General features: G+C 47.5%; 1 protein-coding gene across 2 annotated transcripts in view; it reads left to right on the forward strand.

Annotated features, from left to right (window-relative positions):
• Positions 1 to 565: 565 nt before the first annotated feature.
• Positions 566 to 24,336, forward strand: part of WIPF1 (WAS/WASL interacting protein family member 1) — a 112,641-nt gene continuing 88,870 nt past the window's right edge. The window contains exon 1 of one of the 2 annotated variants that reach the window (XM_080668184.1): positions 566 to 717. The gene's annotated coding sequence lies outside the window, so the exon portion shown is untranslated. The remainder of the gene's footprint in view (positions 718 to 24,336) is intronic. The other variant, XM_080668183.1, reaches the window with a different exon arrangement.

Below are 24,336 nucleotides of genomic sequence, written 5' to 3' on the forward strand. Positions count from 1 at the left end.
CTGAATCAGTGTTTCTCAAATAGCTATTCTTTGGGTTCTCAAATAAATGCTCGTTGCCTCTTACTTTGGTCTTTTATTTTTAAGTTAACAGTGGGTTCCACTCCATTTTAAAATTCATTTTAAAAAATCAGTGTGAATTTAAGGTATCTCAAGGCCGGACCCTCTCTTTTGAGAAGAGATGGCGATGGGGAAAAGCTTTCCCTCGGGCGGGGGCGGGGAGCCCCGGCAGCGGAAAGCTGGAAAGGATGCAATCTTTGGGGGGAAGGGCCTTGGTTGGACACCCCTTCCAGTTACCCTCTCCTCTGCAAAAGCCGCCGTGTCCCCCACTGCGCAGGGGAGGAGTTTGGAACAACACACGTCCCCAGACTCGAACTCACCTCGCGCCCGCCGCGCTCCTCTGGGGGGACCCGAGGCCCTATGGGGCCCTGAGCCTCAGAACCAAGCTGGGCTGGCGGGACGCCCCGAGGAGAGGCCCCGGGGCCAGCGGCGGCCTCGCGGCGCGTCCACATGTGGCGGGGCCGCAGGGCGGGGCGGGGGGACCGGGAGCCCAGGGGGGAGGGTTTACATCGCCGAGAAGTTCCCGGATGGTCGCAGCCTCCCAGCGCTGAGCGCTTTTCCTGCCCGGCGGCTCAGCCTGCCCCACAGACGAGGAGAAGTTTCCCAGAAAAAATGCCTGGCGCGCTGCGGGGCCCTGGAGCCGCCCGGAGTCGCTGCGTGGTAAGGGACGCGCGGCCGCCGCCTCGGGCGCCCCCAGGTTCCGGGGTCTCCAGGGAGTGATCGTGGAGACCCCCGCGGCTACCCGGGACCCCAGGGGGGGACTGAGTTCGGGAACGCGGCTTGGCGCTGGGTGGGCGCGGGCGGGGCAGCGGGGGGCGTCGGGGCTGCCTCGGCTGCGGCTGCAGGAGGTGGGCGCGGGCGCAGCCCCGGGAGGGGCGCGTCTTCGGCCCCGCGGCCCGCGCGCCCTGCCCGTCCGGCCGAAGGGGCGGGAAGGAAGGGGCCGTGGAGAGCGGGGCTCCGGACGCGGGCGCCTCCCGAGCTGGGCGCGATCCTGGACTCCGTGGACCCGGGGCCGTCCGGGGAACTCGGGACCGTGGGCGCCGTAGTTAACCGCGACGGGGGTTTCGCGGGAATGAGCCTGGGCCGCATCTACACCCCAGCTCGGCCGATGGGACTTCGGGCATCTCTGGGGTCAGTGCATGCCATGGAACTGCCGCGCCTTTTCCGCCGGGGACTCATGCCCATCCCGCAAATCGGTTTCCCCAACAAGCCTCCCGCCGGTGGCCCCAGACTGGTGCTCGCACTGTGGTCGTTGTAGACGCGCGTTAGATGTGTGTGCTGACCTTAGAGGCACCTCGAGTCCGGGTCAGCGCCTTTCCTCCGGGCCTCTCCGAACTTCCCGACAGCTGCACTGCAGTCTCACTCTCCTACTTTTTCCTATTAAAATAAGTCTCCCTTTTATTTTAAAAGAACAGTTCAAGAAAGTTGCAAGTGTAAGAGGAACCAGCTGCCCAAGTCGCGGGCGCCGGGGGTCGGGGGGAGGGGGGAGTATGGGAGTAAGGGGGGCAGATCTTCAACTGGTGGTTAGACAGTGAACTGTTGGGGACGAACAAAGGGTGTGTCTGTGTGAGGAACCCAACCTGGCCAGATCTCTGGTCCTGCCTAATCCCAGAGGAACAGTCCTCCTGGGCTGGGCTCCTGGCCTTATCTCAATTGTCCAGGAAGCCTCTCCAGTTGTCAGCAGTGATTGGGCGGACTTGGTCCCTTTTTCTGAAAACTGTATGTCACTGTTGTCCCCTGGATAGTCACTGGATCCCACCCCCAACTGCTGACACCATGTAACCCCAGACTGCAGGCCGTGCAGCCGGGAGCCTCTGGGCAGAGCGCCTTGGGTGGGTTTTCTTTTGCCAGTTTCCAAAGGCAATTTCAAACAACAGTAGTTTCATTTTGATTCATTGGCATATTTTTCCTTTTCAAACATGCCTTTTTCTATAATTAATAAAATAATTTTGAGAAATTTTCTATTTCTGTTTTTATAAATCATATTTTTGAGGTGAAGGAACCCTACATCACCCTGACTGGTGTGGTTCAGTTGGTTGAGCGATGTGCCATGCACCGAAGGGTAGCCAGTTGGATTCCCGGGTCAGGGCACGTGCCCAGTTTCGGGTTCCATCCCTGGTCTGGGTACATGTGGGAAGCACTGGATCAATGTTTCTCTCTCACATCACATCAATGTTTCTCTCTCACATCACGTCAATGTTTCTCTCTCCCTCTCCCTCCCTCTCTCTCGCTCTAAAATCAACAAAAACATATTTTTTTTTAAAAAAGAATAAAACACATCAGCATTTTTACATCTTCACAGTGTTCAAAACACAGCCTTCTACTTTTGCTGTGTATCTGTACCTGCCTGTTATCCCCACAAGATTGAGTTTCTCAGGGACCAAATCCCCAGCCCTCTGTAGAAGCCCTGTCATTACCTGTTGAGTGGAAGTATGCAGGTACACTTTGCAGATGCTACTAAAAATCATAAGGTATGAGGATCAAGTGTGACAATGGGGTGTGAAACCACCAAAAGCAGCACAGCACAGGCATTAGGGGGCTACCCAGACACCGTGCAGTGTTAGCACCAAGACAGAAAGATAAAGAGCGGACGTGGCAGGATGGGGGCAGCAAAGAGAAGGTTGTATGGCCTTATCTTTTAAGTTTACTGTCTCAGGTCCTCTAGCCGGGGATGAACCCTCTTTTGTGGGTTACTGGGTCTGTGTCATTGTGTTTTGATGTTTCAGGTTGTAATTTTAGGGACATATATGTTTTCTACAATGCACATCTGGAGAACAAAATCAAACCAAGGTACCTGTTACCTGTTGCTATAATGTCTTCATTTTTAAGCACCTGATATTTGGGATTTTACCTCCCAGAGCCATGGTCTTCCTGAAGCCTGCCCTCCAGTGACGTCTGCCACGCTCCCAGGGACTTCCATGCAGAGGCCTCTCTGCCACTGTGGCTCAGCACCCACAGTTACGCCGTGGCATTGGGAGGTTTGGAACGCTTATTCCTCGTGCATAGCCACTACCCACATATGTGAATCAGGCCACAGGTGGAATCAAGCCAGACACTCATCCAGCACTGAGGGTCCCTGCTGGGGGCCCCTGCTGTGCCCTGTGCTAGGAGTAGAGGGGGACACCTAGCTCAGAAAGAGGTGATGTTTGCCCCCGAATGCTTACCTTCTGGTAGAAATGAGACATGGTTTCAAACAGCAGGAATGCAGGACAGAATGTAGTAAATAAGGTTAAAAAAAACAAACGGTACAGATCAAATACAGGGAATTTAGGGGAGAGTGCAATTACATCCAGCTGGAGGGAGTCGGTCCTTCCCTCATTTGCTGGTCCATTTAACAAGTATTTATTAAGTGTCTGCTACGCGCCAGGCAGAGGAGGGCGAGTAGGCACGTGCGTCGCCTTCACTGCTGCATTTGAGCAGTTCAGGTCCTGCCTCCCTGTGACAAGTGAACACTTCTCACTGGGCCTCATGGTACTGCCCAGCCCAACATTTGTCAAAAGCATGAACTCCGTCTCTTGTGTACTTCGGAATAATAAAAACTCTAGGCTCACCAAAGCCCCCAGCATACCTTCAATTAGTTGAGTAATGCGATTCCGCCCAACACGCTTTAACTAGTCATTGAAGTATGCTGGTCCTTAGCCATGGGTGTGCCTAGAAGTTTATAAAGGTTTGATTCTGTTAGTCGGGGGTGAGGCCCAGGAATCTAGGTTTTGAAAGCCCCCCTGGGGATGCTGACATGCGGCCAAGGGCAGAGTTGCTAAAGGTTAAAGCGTGGGCCAGGAATTCGGACAGACCTTGCTTCCTTGCAGTCCCAACTCGTTGTCATTTTTAAGTTCTGCGACCTCTGTTTCTTTTTTTCCTTTTTTTTAAATTTTTTTAAAAAATATATTGTATTGATTTTTTACAGAGCGGAAGGGAGAGGGAATAGAGTTAGAAACATCAATGAGAGATACATCTATCAGCTGCCTCCTGCACACCCCCTACTGGGTATGTGCCTGCAACCAAGGTACATGCCCTTGACCGGAATCAAACCTGGGACCCTTGAGTCTGCAGGCTGACGCTCTATCTACTGAGCCAAACCGGTTAGGATGACCTCTGTTTCTTTACCTTTAAAACCTACCTTGTTCTGAGCGTGGGATGAAGTCATGGACGTAGCAGATGTGCTGCCCGTCAGTATTTGTGGGTTGTTATTATTTGCATCAGTGTTCACTTGTATAAAGCAGTGTTGCTATTCCTCTTTCCACACAGAAGTACAAAAAGAGCCTAAACAGAGGAACTGCTTTTTATATAAATTAACGTTTTTAACAATCCCTTAGCTGTCTGTAGTCTATTGAGAGCTTCACACCAGTCACCTCATATATTCTCTTATCAGCGAAGAAGGAATCTCACAGAACAGAATCTCAGGCCTTGGGGCTCCCTGCCCTCGGTGTCTGCTTACCCAGTGGAGCTTACTCTGCCGAGATCATCAGGGCAGATGAAGGGCTGGAAAGCAAAGACTGCTGCTTTCCTGGCCCTTCGGCACCAGGAAGTGTCAGGGTACCACATTGTGGCCATCACGCAGTGGTCATTGTCAATCTGGGGTGACCAGTGGGACTGCCTGCCCCAGGCCAGACGGCTTTGGTCACAGGGATAGCACCTAAACCTGTGGGGTGGACATCCCACTGCTTTTGTGTTCTTTTGTGGCCAGGGGTCAGGGAACTTTGATTGATCGGAAACATGCTCACTATTAGTCTTCATAGTCGTTATAAATTGACTTTGCTCATACTCAATAAAAGAAAAATACAGCTAAAATAAATAGTCCACACAATTACCTACCATCTTCATTAGTTTAGAAGTTTCAATAAACATGGTTCATATTATAAAAACATGTTGCTATGATGTTATACAAATTTAACATTTTAGCATTGCTTACTATGGATATATTTTTCCCATTTAATGGGCCATCTTTCCAGTGTAACTCAATTTCTTCTTTTTAATTTTCTTCCATCTCTTAGTTATATTAAATTAAGTGAATTGGATTTTCAAAACTTTCTATGATCAGGCCCAAGCTTTAAAAGAGTCTCTCTTTCCTTTCTTCCTATCCACTTGCCTTCTTTTCCTTCCTTTTTTTCTTTAATATTACCACTTACTATTTGTCAGTTAATTGAATCATTTCTGGTCACACAGCCCTGTGAGGTAGGTCCTGCTCATATATGTGGCACCTGAGGCTAAGAGAAGTGAGCTCACTTGCCCAAGGTCACACAGCTAGTGACATAACTAGTATTCAAACCTGGGGCAGTCTGATTCCAAATTCTGCACTTTTAACCCTTAGTTTCACCTCCGGCGGTATTGCATACTCCTTTTCACGCAGGGGGCTCTTTTCTCTTCCCATCCGTATGCTTTTGCATTGCCAGTTCTTCTCCCCACACAGCTACTTCTTTTCGCTTGATGTTGAATCCTATAGATTCTTTATGGGCCACAAATACTTTTTGAGAAGACAAATAATAGACTTTGCTAATACTCGATAAATGGAGAATATAGCTAAAATAAACAAGAAGCACAATCGCCTACAAATTTCACTAGTTTAGTAGCTTCAATTCAACATGGTTCACATTGTAAAAACATTCTTCTCAAGAGCCAAAATGCTCTCTTCTCCATGAGCTGGTTCCTGCCTCTTCTAGTAAATTCTCATACTTGATTATTTCAAATGCATGTAATGTGTACACCTTATAACACAGTGCTACTATACTGCGACTGTGTTCTTAACAGCTGTATCACATTCTGCTGTAGGGATGGAGATATGTGACTGGTGCATTATTAGTTATTCATAGTCACCCATTAGAGTTGGCACTGACAGTTCAGTGACCATCATCTCACCTGATAGCTCTTGCTAATGATGCCCAAACAATCAATCCATTGAGTCAAGTCAAACAACCAACCAATTCAGTGACAGAATAAATATAGTCATTTCATTGGCACCCACAGGCCAAATGAGCAGTTGGTTGAATTTCGTGTTTTTCAAACACTTGTGTGTCTCCTCAGCCCATTTCTGAAACCTCCCAAGCATTTTTCTATAGACATACGCAGGAGATTTTTATCTGTTGACTGAAGAATTTAGGGCTGGGTGGGGCCAAGAGAGAAATCTGGCACATCTTAGAGTGATGCAAAGCTGAAGTGTTGAACATGTTATCAAATAATATTTCAGGAAACTCTGAGACTCCCCTGACCCCCAGCCCCAGCAGAATAAATTTTGAAAGCAGAGAAACTTCAGACCTTGGAGAAGATCTTCTTTCTTTCTTTCTTTCTTTCTTCCTTTCTTTCTTTCTTTCTTTCCTTTTTTCTTTTTTCTTTTTTTTTTTTAAGATTTTTAATAGATTTTTAGAGAGGGGAAGTGAGAGAGGGAGGGAGGGAGAGAAATATCGACCATTGATGTGAGAGCGAAACACGTGAGAATGAAATAACAATCAGCTGCCTCCTGCATGTCCCCTACAAAGGATTGAGCCCATAACCCAGGCAAGTGCCCTGACTGGAAATCGAACCCGCAACCTTTGGGGGCATAGGAAGACGTTCAGCTGACTGAGCCATGCTGGCCAGGGCACCTTGGAGAAGATCTTGAGGAAACATGTACTTAGCTATTTTTTTTTTCTTTCTGAGAATGTAAACTGTGAGCTCAGTGTCTTAACCACAACAGTCTTGTGTTATGGGGATGGATATTTAAATAATGGAGACAGTCAGATCTGCCTGAGATAGAAGAGGAAAAAATGGGCTGTTAATAGGCCCATGTCCGGTAAGCAGCACATGTGAGTGCTGGGGGAGGGACTTCCAGGAGGACCGAGGTGATGGATTGAGAGGGGCGTGGGGAGGGAGAGTAGAAGAGAACTCTTCTAGTTGTCTTTCCCACATCTCAGGCTGAGGAACACCAAGACAAGCTTTCCTGTGGTACTGAATTTTCTAATTTGAATTTTGAGGGTCTAGAAAAAGGCAAAGTAGTTAAAACCTTTTAAAAAATAGTAAAGCAATTTACTTTAGCAATGCCTAATAGTACCTAGTAGGGCCAGAATTACTAGTAGATTGCTATGCATGGTTTAAGAAATAACCCATTGTGTCAGTTTAAATAATCTCAGATTTTGTGGGTAAAATTCTACATCATTCTTTTCTTTCGTGTTTTAGCATTGTTAAAAAAACAAACAAACAAACAAACAAAAAACGCCTCACATTTTAAGACAAATTAAAAAACTAGATTGTTGTTCAACTTGTGTGTAGCTACATAACCATGTTTGAATGTTGTTGGGAATAAGCTGGATAGAGGGAAAAGGAAATAAAAATAATAAAACTGGGGCATACTTGAGTGATATTTGACAAGGTATTGGAGCTAGAGCCTTACTAATTAAACATCATAATTTTCTCTCCTTCATTTTCCCTTTTTAAAAAAAATCTTCAACCTGAGGGTATGTTTATGTTTTTATTGATGAGAGAGAGAGAAAGAGAGAGAGAGAGAGAGAGAGAGAGAGAGAGAGAGAGAGAGAGGGAGAGAAAGAGAATGAGAGAGAGAGAAGCATTGATGTGAGATAAATATTCATCAGATGCCTCCTGTTTGTGCCCTACTGGCTATGTGTCCTGACTGGGAATCAAACTTGTGACCATTCAGTGCACACTCCAATCAACTGAGCCACACTGGCCAGGGTCATTTTCCCTTTTTGGTGAGGACCCGGAAGAAGTAAAATAAATAAATGTCTCAGTTAGTTGAAGGACTATGCAGAGGGTGAGGGGGTGTTATGGAATTACTTTAACCATAAAATTCCTTTCTGTACAGAATTTTTATATACATCTTTTCTACTCTGCTATGATGATGCAACATGTCCTTAGGGATAGGAAGAGTTTTTTGTTCACCACCAGGCCAGGCACTCAGCATTTGTAAACCAGTCTTTGCTTTCTTGTTTTTGCTGAAAATGTGACTTTTTAAAAATTAAATTATAGTTTTTATTTTTTTCAGATTACAGAAGTATTATATGCTTGATATAAATAAGACAGAAAGGAAAGAAGTACAAAAAGAAAAAGTTAATAAATTTTCTCATATCTTTCTCAAATTCTAACCCCTTGAGGTAATCAATATTATCAGGATACTTCTTCAATTTTCTCTTTGCTGATATAATTATATACAAATATATATGTACATATATAAACTTTTCTATTAAAACTAGAAACATAATGCACATCAGGCTACAATATTTTTTTTATTGAGATATAATTGACATGTAACATTGTGTAAGTTTTAGAAGTACAATGTGATGATTTTTTAATGTTTTTATTGATTTTAGAGAAAGAGGAAGGGAGAGGGATAGAGAGATAGAAACATCCATGAGAAACATCAATTGCTTGCACACTCCCTATTGGGGATCAGCCCACAACCTCGGCATGTGCCCTGACCAGGAATCAAACCCATGACCTCTTGGTTCATCAGTCAACGCTCAACCACTTAGCCACACCAGCTGGTCTGTGATGATTTGATATGTTTCATTACAATATGATTACCACCATAGCATAAGCTAGCACCTTTCATGTCATGTAATTATCATTCCTTTTTGTGGTGAGAACATTTAAGATAGAGTCTCTTAGCAACTTTCAAGTATATAATACTAGAGGCTCAGTGCACAAAAATTCATGAACTCAGAGGGTGGGGTTCCTCAGCCCGGCCTGTGCCCTCTCGCAGTCCAGGAGCCCTTGGGGGATATCAAACTGATTGCTTAGGCCTGCTCCCCGTCTGGCCTCCCTCTGCAGGAGGTTACCTGTGGACCGATCAGGGGATGGCGCCAATGAGTGAGCAGCCAGCCCCACTCCCCATCGCCCCGCTGCCTCCTGCCATCGCTGCCTCCATTGGCCTCCCTCTGTGGGAGGCGACTGGGGGCCAATCAGGGGACACACCAGCTGGTGAGTGGCCAGCCCCGCCCCCCGATTGCCCCTCTGCCACAGGTCGCTGCCTCCCTCTTCCCCCCATCCCCAATCGCTGTCCCCTCCCTCTGCCTGCTGGCACCCGCCTTGGTTGGCCTGGCACTGCCGGCTTGCTGGCCCCACCCCCCACAGACCGGTGGTTCTGCCGTTCAGTTGATTTGCATATTAGGCTTTTATTATATAGGATAATACAGTGTTGTTAACTAATCACAATGCTGTTCATTAGGTCCCTAGAACTTACTCGTCTTCTAAATACACGTCTGTACCCTTCAACCATCATCTCCCCAATTCCCCCACCTCCCAGCCCCTGGTAACCACCATTCTACTCTGTTTCTATGAGGTGAGCTTTTTAAGATTCCACATATGGGTCAAATCATACAGTGCTTGTCTTTTCCTGTCTCATTTATTTCACTTAGCTTAATGCCCTCAAGATCCATCATGTTGCCACAAATGACAGGATTTCCCTTTTTCTCTTGGCTGAATAATATTTCATTGTGTATATATACCATGTCTTCTTTATCCATTCATCTGTTGATAGACACTTGGGTTGTTTCCAAATTTTGGCTATTTTAAATAGTGCTAAAGTAAACATCAGGATGCAGATACCTTTTTGATATCCAGGAGATTTTTTTCAACATAACAAAATGCTATAGACATCCTCTCCAAATTAAAAACTCACTTATGTCATGGCTGCTTACTTAATCAGATTGGTTCAAGTTTTGTGCTAATGCAACAGTTCTCTGAACATCCTTGTATGTGAGTTTGACTCTGCTAACATACAGAAGCTTTCATTTCTGTCTGTCAGAATCCCCAAAGTGGTATTACTTTCCAAAAGTTATAGTAATTATTAGTTCAACTCACACAATAGTAAATTATATATTTTCCCACATTCTTGCCAGCTTAATTCATTTTAGCAGTATAAAATTTCTAATCTCTTTTTCCTGTTTTGTTTCAGATTATTTCTTTAGGGAGCACTTGTCATTATCTTTACCTCTTTTTTTTAAAAAATCCATTCATTGAATTATTCATGCTCTGCCTTTTCCTCAGTTTTCTAATGTGCATAGGATTTCTTACAGAACTGGAGAAGAAAACTTGAGCCTAAGCTCACTGAGCTTAATCACTCTATATTGAAATGAAACAAAACACTTGATTTCTATTTATAATAAGGTAACTATGGACCTTTCAATCTTAATTTTTTCCTTCTAAAAGTGTATTATTTGAGAAATGGTCTCAAGAAATATAAATGTTTTGATGGGAAAAACGGAAACTCACAACACACAAAGATGGGAAATTTTAAAGGCATTTTAAGCTTGCAAAGCTAGTGAGGCATCCTTCTTGAATCCAAAAGTCTGAAGACAAAGGTTCTTTGAGAGCATTAGGTATAAGTTATTCTGAATTATGTCCAGAGGAAAAATGAATCACAGAAGATAGGAATTCAAATCTGGAGCATTGTTGAAAGCCCCTGCCCTGTTGCTTCCGCTTGTTTTTCTGGGAGGTGAGACTAGATTCCATTTCTCCTGTCCTTGCAGTTGCTGAGTTCATTATAAAATTATTTGTATATAACTCCAGGAGTACATTGGCTAATCAGAAACAGCTGTACAACTGGATTCGTTTATATGAACAGAATGCTAAATCAATCAGCCAAATTTCTTGCATTCGGGTAGGTGGGGCCAACATTGTGTAGCTCAGAATAATAACGGCGCTTTGTAACTAACCTGACAGATGGCAGGAAGATTGCGTCTGGGCAGCACAGGTTGGAACTGAAAATTAAGGAACCCTATGAGTCCTTGATATCTGCCACAGTAAAGTGTAACTCGATTTTCAGTGCTGGTGTTTTAAAGGCTAGGAAGCTTCATAAAGGAACATCATGTTCAAAAAAGAACCCAGGAGAGTTGCATCCTCCGAAGGCTGGGTCTCTTGAATGAGGCTGGATTGTCCAGATCGGGGTCCCGTGACAGATAAGAGCGTGCATTCTGCCAAACCTCACAGGCTAGAATACACCAAGGCCCCGTGCTGGGAAAGTGTCACAGACAGGACAAACAAGCTGACCTGTGTGACCAGAGGGAGCCACACTAAATCAGGGAGAAGACACGAGTTCCCACGTGAGAAGGGGGCCAGAGTCCTGACTAATGTAGCCAGAGGAATTCCTTGGGTTATGTGTGCATGTGCAAAACCCAAAGGTCCATGAGAGGGGAATGAGTTCACAGAATGCACCCCATCCATCTGGTTCCTTGCAGCCAGTCTTAATGAAGACGGCAGTAATCTTGAGACGGAGGTCTGAGAGCAGGGACATCTTTAGCCCTCAAGTCTCCATGTGTGGCACAGGCTTGAGGAACCCTGGACTCTACCACTTAAAAACACAGGTCACTCTCAAGGCCAGAAGCCCACCGGCCCCAACTAGCCAGAGTCATCAGGCGGATTGGGCTCCGGGTGCCCAGTTGGCCTGATGTGGAGCTAACCTTGATGGGGCGCTGCCCTAGGGTTTATCCCGTGAGTGGCATAGTGAGGAAAGGTGCCAGGGGGAATTGGCAGCTTTCCTCTTGCTGCATACCATAGCAATGACACTGGAATTTGCAAACATGTCTCCTTGGGGCCCCATATGCTGATGCCTCTGCCCTGACTTCACGTTGACTCTGCCCTGGGTTGGGATGTCTATCAATCCTCAGAGAGAGTGTAGACTTTTGAAAATTAACTCCCTTGCAGGGTAAGACCTGATATCAACTAGCGCATTTACTGAATTCCTTTTGTATTGAATCTGCTGAAGGTAGAGTGGTAAAGTGGCAAGAACAGTAAACCAGGAGTTCAACATTTGTATTTTAATCCCAGTTTTGTTGCCTAGTGGTCATATGACCTTGACAACAATAGACAGTATACAAATATCTGTAAGAATGGGGAGAAGATTGAGGCTAGTGATGGGACAGATGGAACATCTCTGGACAAGGCACTGTCTAGACAACGTAACTGTTAACATTTTAACTTACCAGTCAGGAATATGATGAGTCTGAGATGTTACTGTGCCTGTGTTTGACTAGGTATTTGGTCAATAAGGGAGAGAAGTATGTGTCTATCACATTTCTCATTTAGCTAAACCATTATTATATGTTATGTGTAATATATAAATGTGAAATTACATTTCAGCAAACTCATCCAGTTGTTCATTTTTATTTGAATCTCCCTGTATGCTTGCAGAAGAAAGAACGTTAAGTATTACCCTGAGGTTTTCTTTGTGATGTTATTTGAGCGAGTGGGATATGAGCTGGATGAGTCCCGGTCTGTCTGTAGACCTTGTTTTATTTACATGCAGTGAAAATCACACTACTTCACTATATGCATACACACACCCTTTATACCCATCCTTATTCTGAATTAGCATACACGTGCTCACAACCTAAAACACCTGTCCTCACCATCTACCGCACACAGGAGCATGTGCGAGCACAGGCGTGCACATGTACATCATTGGATAAACCCACTTAAAGAGCACTTCAGATATAACAAGGAAGTACCAATTCCAGACTCCAATGGGAAAACACATGTATTGCTGTAGCTTTATATTCGTCAGCCTTTGTAGTTTCTTAGAAGGCAGAGGTCATTGCTCACTGTGGTGCTGTGTGTGCCGTCTCAGACAACACACCATATGCAGGTGACTGTAGTGCATGCTTTGGACGATGTACACTGTGATGGTGCTGATTCCTGGGAGTGGATAAAAATACCAGTGGGGCTTTCCCTTGGGAGTTCTACCAAGACTGTTGCTTGCTGGTGGTGACCGGTGCTGGTTGAGGCTCTTGTTTGCATTTCTTACTTCTGGTCTGAGGAATAATACATTGCTGTTTTGGCTCAGAGGCAGACCATTTTGGGTGACATCCAAGAAACTGTGTATTGCTCTTGCTTCTCGAGATCGGTGCTAACATTACAGGGCCTCCAGCTGTGCATAGAAAGATCCTGGACCAACACACTGGCAAATGGTGCCCCTGTGGACTCCCTGCTTTACAGAGAAGTCAGACACACTGTCTGCCTGGGAAGCTGAACCTTAGGATGGTGTCCAAGAGAGCCCACCCACTGTCTGTAGATAAGGAGAAAATGCCTTCTGAGTTCCAACCCAGAAGCCCAAGAGAGGATGGAGCCCCAGGAGAAACTTTCCCTCTACTCCCCTTCAGCTCTGGCCCCAGCAACACGAAGGGGCAAGGAACAGGGAGGAGGGTCCTGGTGGTGGAGAGAGAGCAGAGGTCAACAGTGACAGAGGGGAAAGAATCAGGTGGTCCTGAGCTACAGGGAGAAGCCCCAGAGTGGGATGGGGAGGCCGGGGGTGAAGGGACTGGATCCTAAACTTCCTCCACAGGGGTAAGGAGCTCCCTGGCCGAGTGAAGTTGCTGGGGCAGGGCGGAGGGGTTGGAAGTGCAGGGAAACTTGGTGAGAGGGACTAAGCTGTGGTCTGCCCTCAGGAAGAACTCATCAGGAAGCAGAAATAAGAAGATGTCTGCTCTCCTCCTGCTTACACAGAAGTCAGGAATGAAGTATTTCTCTTCAGATTTCCAGCAATTGTTTTTAGAGAAGTAATACTAATATCATCTAACATAGATTGCTTATTGTGTACCAGGCGATGTTCTAAATGCTCTTAGTTAAGTCACTGAATCTGGATAACAACTCTATGAGGCAGGCTCTATGTCTTCACTGTAGAGATGAGGAATTTGGGTTAGTCACCTTGCCCAAGTTCATGCAGCTAACTTGCCAGAATAGAGATTCAGTCCCGGCCGGGTGACTTCAGAGCCCCCTCGGAACCCTGGTGTCCCCGCCTCCCTCTAGTAAGGATCGTCCAATTGGAAAGATAGCTGAGCACTGATGTAGTGTTCTGGGGAGTAGCCTAGGCTTTCTGTTCCTCTGTTTCCCTGCGTGATTCTGGGTTACGGTCACCAACTCACTGCGAAAAGGACAGTCAGAGACCGTCAACACCAATGGCTGGTCCATCATCAGAAGGGCCTGCTCTTTGTATATGAATCACCCACTTTGACCTCTGACACCCATCACAGACATGCGTTCTCATTGACCCCCTAAGACTTCAGCGGTCTTTAAGGAGGAAGAAAAATTTCCTCAAGTATCACAAATTCCGCCTAAGACTGGTGTCCCATTATGTTCTCAAGAATAAATGAATAACGTAAGTTACATTCAGCCAGTGCGGCAAAGACTATACTACTCAACGATAAAATGGAGAGCCTTTCATAAAATCCCAGAACGTGTGAGCTGGGAAGCAAAGTGAAAATGGAGATCATTTTGCCCAACCTCCATGTCCCAGGTGAGGAAACAGAATCGCAGAGAAGCTGGATGGCTTTCCCAAGGCTGGTGGCTGTTGGTAACAGAGTTGAGACAAGAGCCCAGGCCTGCTGAGTGTCAGTCCAGCCCTCCTTCCCCTGCCTGAGAGTGCAGACACTATCCTAGAAATGCCTTTCTTACTAAATCCCAGGTGAACCTAGGATGACCTTTCTTTGCTGGGTGGGGCCAGGTGAACCTTGCCATACAGATGTGAGCGGTGTAGTTGGACACCTCCTTCCAGGGCAGCACACAGTAAGCCCAGCCAAGGAGAAGGCCGTGTGTCCACGGCACCTGCCCCCTGGCGCTCGCAGCGCTGAGCCTCTACTTGCTGGGCAGTTCCGGGGAGGAGAGCAGACACCTGTCCCCAGTGCCCTCTGCTCGCATTACTTGACTTGGGGGTGAAGGAATCAAAGTAACTCAGTTTATAGCAGAGTTCAGTGAGGGGGATGAGGGAGAGAGGGAAATGGTCACCTTGTTTTCATAAAGAAAAATATTTCTCAAAACCATGCTGCTGAGACTAAGTGTCAGGCAGCCAGGCCTCCTCGAGCTCTGGCCACATTGGCGTCCGAGAGGCCTGCGAGCAGTGTAAGCCCTTCCTGGGAGAGGCCCGGGAAGCCTGCAGAGGGCTCCTGGGAGCTCTGCTTCACCAGCCACCTGGGCAGGTCAACACAGGACTCATCTGGGATCAACAGGCAACCTTGTACCTGCAGATCAATGACCTGGGATCCCCACAAGCCAGAATGGGGAGGAATTCAGCTTTTTATCAGATTAAGACAGAAACCTAGGGCCAGAAGGGCACCCAGAACTGTTTTCCCACCTCTGGGCTATGCTCAGGGCTCAACGGGGGCTGCAGAGTATCCTTGGCTGGGGCTGACTTCAGCCCTGGTCTATGTGACCCCACTCACAGCAAGAGCTTTGGTGCGGGGGATTGAAACTGTAAGTGCAGAGAATAAACTTGAGGGCCATTATCCACAACCCCTGCAGAGACCTTGACCAGTAGTCCCCACAGCACCCTCCTTTCTGGGCCACCAAGTGAGTAGGGATGCTTTATTCCTGCAGGCCCCACAGTACTGTCAGCCCCATGGTGATTTCTCCTGTGGCAGTTTATCTAACCATCTTTTCAAGCCCAGAGATGGACAAAATGGAAAAGCTCTCAGGCAAGCAGAAGGTAGAACAAAACCAACTCTGTTCTTGGGGCTGATCTGATCCGGGAAGGCTCTCAGGGAGATGCGCTGTTCACCAGCCCCACGGGGCCTTTCCAACCTCAAACCCACAGGCCCCTACTCTTGGTCAGAGGACAAGAGGATCTCTTTTTTTCTGATGTGACCCAGAACTCTTCTAGAATTAAGCAAAAAACCAGAGGCAGAACTAGGACTCCAATGTAAAAGTTTTTGATACTCGAGTCCCTGGTCCCTCTGCCTCCAGAAATGATTAGAATGGCAGTTTGGTGACACATCCTGTCTCTGAGCGTGCTGTTCCAGTGTCAGCCCGCCTCCTGTGATGCCTCCTTGGCACAGGCAGACTTCTGACTTATTGCTGCTCCTCCCCCTCCCTAAGCCTGGATGGTCCAGAAAGTGGCTGAGTAGTCAAGGAGAGCAGAGGGTCCTGCTGTGGGCAAGCACTGGGCTGGTGCAAATGGGCCCCACCTTCTCCTGAACTTACTGTCTCAGCGGCAATGGAAACTTATGAACTCTCATGAAACCAGTAATGGCCTGCTTCCTTGGAGGAACTAGCAGGGTGTGCTGTAACTAACCCTGTTGCATAAGTTAACACACTGAGTTCCTCCTCCCCCCTCCCCCATGAGGTACATGGGAAGGACCCGAGGCGGAAGAACTGCACAAATAAACTCAGTCCTCTACAGAGGAGCCTTGCACTGTGTGTTCTGGGGCCCAGGAAAACAGGGTAGTGGGTCCCTTCAATTCTTTCTAGAGTCAAAAATATTTTTAAGAGGGAAATGTAAATTTAGGAGGCTACACGTGCTTTAGAGTTAAAACACAACAAAAACAAGCATGCATCGTCTAAACCAGGGTTTTGAAACCTTTTTAACTGTGACCCACATTTTTCATTGAGATCCATTATAGATAGATAGATAATAGAAACCAAAGTTTTATAAAACAATCCCCATTCTTACCCAACGCAATATGTTTTTAGTATATACATATTTTTAAAATATATTTTATTGATTTCAGAGAGGAAGGGAGAGAGATAGAAACATTAACGATGAAAAAGAATCATTGATTGGCTTTCTCCTGCAAACCCTCCACTGGGGATCAAGCCCACAACCCGGTTGTGTGCCCTGACCAGGAATCGAACTGTGACCTCCTGGTTCATAGGTCGACGATCAAGCATTGAGCCACACCTGTCAGGCTATTTTTATTATATTTTTGAAAGAGGAGCTAGTTGCAACCCACTAAATTGATTTGGCTGTTAGAGAATAGGCAGCAACTTGTAGTTTGAAAACTACTGATTGTAATAGAAATGTGTCAGGCATGTAGAAACCAGTCTCATTGTAGCTGTCAGACTTCTACAGAAGGAGATCCAGTAACACAGGGTTCACGACCCTAGAAGAGGTTTTCTTCACTCATCCATCACTAAAAGTTTGTGGGCAGTGATGGTGATGGAGGACCAAGGAGGGGAGCAGAGGTCATGGCTGATGGAGGGAGTATTCTGTTCAGACAGAGAACAGTTGAGTATCTATGGTGCATTGTCTTGGCACAAATAAGACACAAAACCTGCTCATGGTGTAAGAGTGCTCATAGTCGAATGAGTGTGCAGTAATTCCATCCAGTACGGTTTATAGTGAAATGAAAGCACAAACAGAATGATATAGAGAACCTGAGGTCCCTAAAAGGAGGCACCACTGTTCTAGGGTTATATTTAGTGTTACATCCCTAGTTCTCTGTCTCATATATAGTAAGTATCCTATCTAATAAAAGAGTAATATGCAAATCGACCATACCTCTGCTACACCCACAAGCCATGCCCACAAGCCAATCAGGAGCAAGTATGCAAATTAACCCAACCAAGATGGCTGCAGCCACAGAGCAAGCAGGAGGCTTGGGTTTCCCCAGCAATGGAGAAAGCCAAGCTTCCTGCACACCCTGGCCGGCCCAGACCTCTGCTCAAGGCTACAAAGTTTCAATTATAGAAGATAAATAAATCCCAACAAAAATGGCTGCGGCCACAGAGCAAGCAGGAGGCTTGGGTTTCTCCAGCGATGGAGGAAGCCAAGTTCCTGGCCTGCCCTGGCCTCTGCTGAAGGCTACAAAGTTTCAATTATAGAAGATAAATAAATCCCAGATACTAGGGCCTCTGCTTGGGGTTGCCGGGGGGTGTGGCCAGCCTGCAAACCACCACAGGCCCCTTGCCCAGGCCACCCCACGCCCCAAGGGAACCCCCACCCTGATCTAGGACACCCTTCAGGGCAAACCAGCTGGCCCCCACCTGTGCACCAGGCCTTTATCCTATCTAATAAAAGAGTAATATGCAAATTGACCATCACTCCAACACACAAGATGGCTGCCCCCATGTGGTCAAAGATGGCTGCCCCCATGTGTACACAAGATGGCCACCACAAGATGGCCAGCAGGGGAGGGCAGTTGGGAGGGACCAGACCTGCAAGGGAGGGCAGTTGGGGGCGATCAAGCCTTCAGGGGAGGGCAGTTAGGGTTGACCAGGCCGGCAGAGGAGGGAAGTTGGGGGTGACTGGGCCTGCAGGGTAGGGCAGTTGGGGGGGATCCAGGCCTGCAGGAGAGGGACAGTTAGGGGTGACCAGGCCTGCAGGGGAGGGCAGTTAGGGGCAATCAGGCTGGCAGGGTAGCAGTTAGGCATCAATCAGGCTGGCAGGGGAGTGGTTAGGGGGTGATCAGGCTTGCAGGCAGAAGCCGTTAGGGGCAGTCAGGAAGGCAAGCAGGTGAGCAGTTGGGAGCCAGCAGTTTTGGATTGTGAGAGGGATGTCCCAGATTGGAGAGGGTGCAGGCTGGGCTTCTAGTCCTATATAATAAAAGGCTAATATGCAAATTGTCCCCTAGACCAGGAGTTCGACCGGGAGTTCAACCAGGGTGCAGGGCTGACCAGGGAGAGGGGCCGCAGGCGGTATGGGTGGGGAGCCTATCGGGGGTGGGGCTGGCCGGCTGGCCAACCTTTGCATCCCCTCCCCCTGGCCAGCTGGCCTGATCAGACCCGCTCGGGCAGGCCGACTGGACCCCACCTGTGCACGAATTCGTGCACTGGGCCTCTAGTTCAGTAAATATTTATTGAAAGACATGTTATCTAGTTGTATCTGATTAATACAATTAGACTAGAAAGAGTCCTAATGATCTATGGTAATATTAGTAAAATGCTTTTTGAAGGGCACTTTAACATACTTGATTTATGATGTAGCATAAGAAGTGACAAGACAGATAAGAAAGACCCCCAAAAGTCTGAGTTATAGAGAACTGCTAAACCCCATATGGTTTTCAGGTCCTCGGCAAAGCAGGCCTTTAAAAAATTGAGGTTTGTCAGGTTTGACCTGTAAGTGAGCCTGGGGACAAGTTGGGGGCACTTTGCTTGGAAAAGAGAAGTGGGAGCTGGTGCTGGCCGAGCGGGGAACTCGAGCGTCATTCTGACTTTCCACCGCTGCATCTGAAACTGCCCTCCTTCCCCCACCCGGGTCAGGCAGTTCGAGATGATGTGATTTGGGCTTGAATCACCCAAGTTTGGGGTTGGGAGATTTCTCTAGAAAGGAGGGTGCTTGCAGACTACTCTCTGTTGAATCCTAAATGGAGCCTTTGTTTCAAGTTCTGAGCCACCCCTGCACTAACGGGGCATTGAGGCTGAGAAGTGGTCTGGGGCCATGGAGACCTGGCATGGGGCCCAGTGCAGAGTGAAAGGAGCCCCCTGCACCCCTAAGCCGGGTTTCCTGTAAGCATCTGGCCCCAAGTGCTGGCCTTCAGTCCTAGGCCTGCCGGTCCAGATCCCAACTTGCCGTCCTGCTGCTAAACTAAATTAGCTACAGGTCCTTCTTTCAAGCAATTGGTGTGTGTGTGTGTGTGTGTGTGTGTGTGTGTGTGTGTGTGGCAGGAGGTAGGGTTGGGGTGGGAGGGTAGGGGAAGTAGGCGTTTGCAAAGAGGAGAGGGAAAGACGATATGTAACTTGAGAAAAATAGGATGGTTTCTTTCCAAATGAGAAGGTCACATCACTTCAAGAACTTGTACTCAGGAAACACCCCTAAAAGTGGACACACTTAACCTCAAGGTGATTGCTGTGTATTTTAGATATTCATTCAAGTTTGACATGACCTGACCCCAGAGAAATGGCTAGGGACCACTGGGAACTGAAGACAAGGTATATTCTTCACAAAATCCCTGGGGATCCAGCCACAGAACAGGTAGCCTTGGGCTCTGAGGCCTGGACGTGGCGTTGGCACCTTGGCTGTGTCAGGGATGGCAGGCCCACCTAGGCCAGTGGTCGGCAAACTGCAGCTCTCAAGCCACATGCGGCTCGCGAGCCGCGGTTTGCCGCTCTGTTGACTAATGAGTTTGCCGACCACTGTCATATACTACCCTTTACCTCTTTGCACACAATATGCCACAATTGCCTAATCCTCACAGCTTCCAACTACACGGTAACATTTAGTCTAGCAGTGGTCGGCAAACTCATTAGTCAACAGAGCAGCACATGTGGCTTGCGAGCCTCAGTTTGCCGACCACTGACCTAGGCAATTCTGTCTGTGTTTAATAATTTGCTTAGTTATTTATACCTATTTAAGAGAAAGAACACTCTTGGGTAAGACCAAATCTAGTGGGGAAGGGAGAAGATGGGGGACATTTGTAATAGTGTCAACAATAAAAAATATTAATTAAAAAATAAATGTAATACTTTAAACAATAAAGAATAAATAAATAAATAAATAAATAAATAAATAAATAAATAAATGCCAAAGAGCATTCAAAAATAGGAAAGGCAGGCAGAGAGCCCCAGGTACTAGCTGCAGCTTTACCAGTGTGTGACCTAGGGCCTCAGTTTCCTCATGTCTAAATTGGGGAGCTTGGAGATGCTCCCCGTGATCTCCCACAGCTCAAACACCCCATGGCTCTCTCCAGCCTGAGAAACATTCTCTGGCAGGAAGGAGAGGCTACCCCGAGCTCCTTTCTCAGGCAGCCAATGAGCACATTCTTTCCTGTGCCCACATATGGAAGCAATTTCTAGATTATCCAAGGCACTTGTGCTGCTGAGCTCAACCAGAGGAGCTCAGTGGTGGAAAGTGGAAAAAGACAAAAAACTGCGTGTTTTCCTTCCATCGTGCACGTTCATATCTGGGATCGCCTGGGCAGGTTGCTCTCCATGCTGTCTCAGGGGTGTGGCGCCGGGTGAGGGGTATTTCAGAGGTAAAGTCCTGCTAAAAACAAAGCGAGTGTTGAGCTCACTGCCTCTCTCCCCTGGAAGCCTTAAAGCTGGAGGCTGGGGAGGAACATGGATTCCTGAGTTTTGTTCCCACATTTATTGTAATCTTTCTCTCTGGTCTGTTAAAATGAGGACTATTAATGGCTGCTGTTAGTTGAAAGTTGAATTGGGAAACATTAGCCACGGGCTTTGAAGGGGAAAATGTTTTATTACTTCCTTCTCTGCCAAGGTAACCCTTTACTCATGTTCCTCTTCTGAGCTCCTTGGGGGTTTTGGTAGCGGTTGAGCCATAATTCCTGTAAAACTGGAGGCATTTGCTCCGAAATTCAGTTCTAGACAGTGACTCTTTCTAGAGCACAACCTTATTCGCAAAGCCTCCTCTGTGGCCTGGTTCCCATCACTGGTCCGAAAGACCTTATTCCCCCCATCCCTCTCTCTCCACTCCTGACCTTAATTCCTGGGAAAGAGCTCACTGAAGGGCATACTTATAGAGAAATGCTTTTTGTCCCCCTTTCATCGGTCTCTAACTTCTCTACTGCCTAATCCCCTCCAACATTAAGACAAAAATTAATTTGTAAAGCAGGAATATTCTTCCTAGAAATGAAATCTGAGTAAATACGGATCTATAAACATTTACCAATGCTTGTTAAAACTTACTCAGAGATCCAGAGTATCTCTTCCAAATACTTCCTGGAAAAATACCTCTCAAAATCAAGACAGTAGGCTGATAAATGCCCAAGGACTCTTCGCAGGAACCACATTCCTTTTTGTTTTGTTTTGTTGCTGGATCTCCAGTGCAGAGCCTTCTGGTCAAAGAGGCCCTGGTATTCCCTTAGAGAAAACACATTTACGACTCTGGCTTGCTTCATCTGGGGTTGCTGCTGTTGATGGCTGGGAATCAAACGACATAAAGATAGAAACACTTATCGGGACCTCACATGTCTGGTCGCCCTAGTTCAGAACACTCAGATTAGCTCTGCTTGGCTTTGAGTATGGTTGTAATTCTATACTTACACTTTTCCTCCTATGGTTTCTGGACTATTTTAAAGCAGCTACACTTGCCGCTGTATAGAACCATAATCAGGCATGTTTATTTTAAGTCCCATGTTCCTCTTCTGAGCTCCTCTGGAGTTTTGTAAACTGGAGGCATTTACAGATGTTGGATTCTCTTCACCCGCCTCCTGTCTGCGAGGTGCTAACAGTCGGAAATGCCAACCCCAGAGAGAGCTAGAGTACAGGCCTGTTCCTGCTGGGAGTATCTACAGTATTAAGTTGACCCGGCTAGGTGCTCTGTGCCAGCCAGTGAGGCAGCGCCCTCCTCTGCTGAGAAGATGAAGACCATTCACCCAGCTGTTCTGAGGCCTCGCCTTCCTCTACAGGGCAGTCAGCATAGCCCGCCTCTGTTCTCTAAGGCAGCTGCAGCCACACCCACCCAGACATCCTGCTCCCACTGACCAATCAGGTTCCCTTCTCTCAAGGCAGTCACCACCAAACCTCACTCCTCTGCAGCCTGCTCTTGCTTCACTTATTCACTCAGCAAACATTTGTGCTCACTTGTGTTCCAGAAGGGAGAAACAGATAGTAAACAAGCAAACAAATAACTATTAGATAAATTAATGCATAATTCATACTTAGATTAATTACTTAGATAATTAATTGTGAGATATGCTAAGAAAAAGGTTGACAGATGATGGGAAGAGGATGTTGGGGATACTACTTGAGATACAGCTGTCCAGGAAAGCTTCTGAGAACTGAGATATAAATGAGAAGGAGCCAGACATGAATACCTGGGGAGAACGTGCGTCAGGCAAAGAGAATGTCAACTGCAAAGGCCCTGAGGTGAGAGTAAGTTGACCAAGTCCAGACAAAGAAAGCGGGAGAGTGTGGCTGTGGGAGAGGGCGAAGGACGCAGTCAGAGTGTGGCTGTGGGAGAGGGCGAAGGACGCAGTCAGAGATGTAGGCCAGGGCCCATGCTCCGCAAGGACTGGAATAGGGTTTTAGCCAGTGGATATCACCAGATGTGTGTTTTAATAAAATCACTTTTGTTTCCACCGCACCACTGCCTAGCTCTGAGCTCATGCCTTGCTCCCTAACTCACAGCTGCTCTTCCTATCAGGGTGCCCCCAGCTCTTTCTGCTGCACCCTGGCCCTCCGAGTCCTGAGCCCAGGTCCCTCACTTCCGCAGCCCCAACACTAACTGATGAGCCAGGCCTGGGCTTGAAAGGATGGGTGACTCCCTCTGCCCTGGGCTGGGCTGCAGCACTGGACAAAGAAGAGAGGGAGGTGTGTCCTAGGCCTTGAGACTGGGCAGGCTCCTCTCTCCTGACTTCAGTTCCCACCTCCGTTCAGGGGCTTCAGCTGCAAGCTTCAGTGATTGGCACTGACATCGCAGTAACAGTGTTCATCAGGCCCTTGCTTTAAGCATTTACTCCTCTATGAGATAGACACTGTTGTTATTCCTACACTAGAGGCCCTGTGCACGAAATTCGTGCACTTGGGGGGGCTCCCCTCAGCCTGGCCTGTGCCCTCTTGCAGTCCAGGAGCCCTCAGGGGATGTCCGACTGTCACGGAGGCAGGAGAGGCTCCCGCCACCGCCGTTGCCCTCACAAGCCTTGAGCCTGGTTTCTGGCTAACCAGTGTTCCCCCTGTGGGAGCACACTGACTACCATGGGGCAGCTCCTGTGTTGAGCGTCTGCCCCCTGGTGGTCAGTGCATGTCATAACGACCAGTCTTTCCACCATTTGGTCTATTTGCATATTAGCCTTTTATTATATAGGATTACCGTGTAGAAAACGGTGGCACAGAGAGGTTAAGTGACTTGTCCCGAGTCCCCAGCTCGAATATGGGTGAGCCAGGATTCAAAGCAGGCAGTCTGATAGCCCCACGCTCTGAATCGCAGTCTGATAGCCCCACGCTCTGAATCACTATATTCTACTGTGGCTGTGTTTGCCACCCTTCACAGTCCTGAACGAGGTGCTTCGCCAGTTTGCTCAGCCTGGAGTGCAGCCCTCAGCAGGGGTGATGCTCTCCCACGGACACACCGCCTCGAGCAGTGAGCAGACCCATTCAGTTCACCAAGTTAGAATGGCCTCTCCGATGTCAGCTGAGCACGTGCAGATTGTCCTCTCCCACAATCCTCTAGTCCACGTGTGAGAACCTCTACTCTGGGAACACCCACCACCTGCCAAACAACAGTAATAACAGTAGGGGCGAGTGGTTATGGAGTACTTCCTAAGTACCTGGATCTCTTTTTATTACTTTTATTTTACCAATGAAGAAACTGAAGCACAAAAAGGTTAGGCGGGCGGCCTGCCTGAGGTCACAGAGCTGGTAAATGGCGAAACCAGGATTTGAACTCAAGCAGGCTGGCTCCAGAAAGCATTTAGAGTACTCTTCCTTCTACTGAAGAATTCCACCCCTGTGCTTTCCACGTGGTGGTCCATGTCCTAATCCTTGTAGCCACAGGATGGTCTGACTTCATTAACACAGGATAGGCCTGTAAATATTTGAGGACAGTTATCACATCTCTCTTGGTTCCAAACCATCTCACCAAGCTCTCGGGGAGCAGTTCTATCCTAGGTCTCCCAATTGCTCCCAGAAAAGCACAGAGTGCTGTATAATTTGCAGTCCAAATCCAGACACTCGTGAGAGGCAAGG

This window comes from Plecotus auritus (assembly GCF_963455305.1).
Source record: "Plecotus auritus genome assembly, chromosome: 5".
In the NCBI taxonomy this organism is placed as follows: Eukaryota; Metazoa; Chordata; class Mammalia; order Chiroptera; family Vespertilionidae; genus Plecotus; species Plecotus auritus.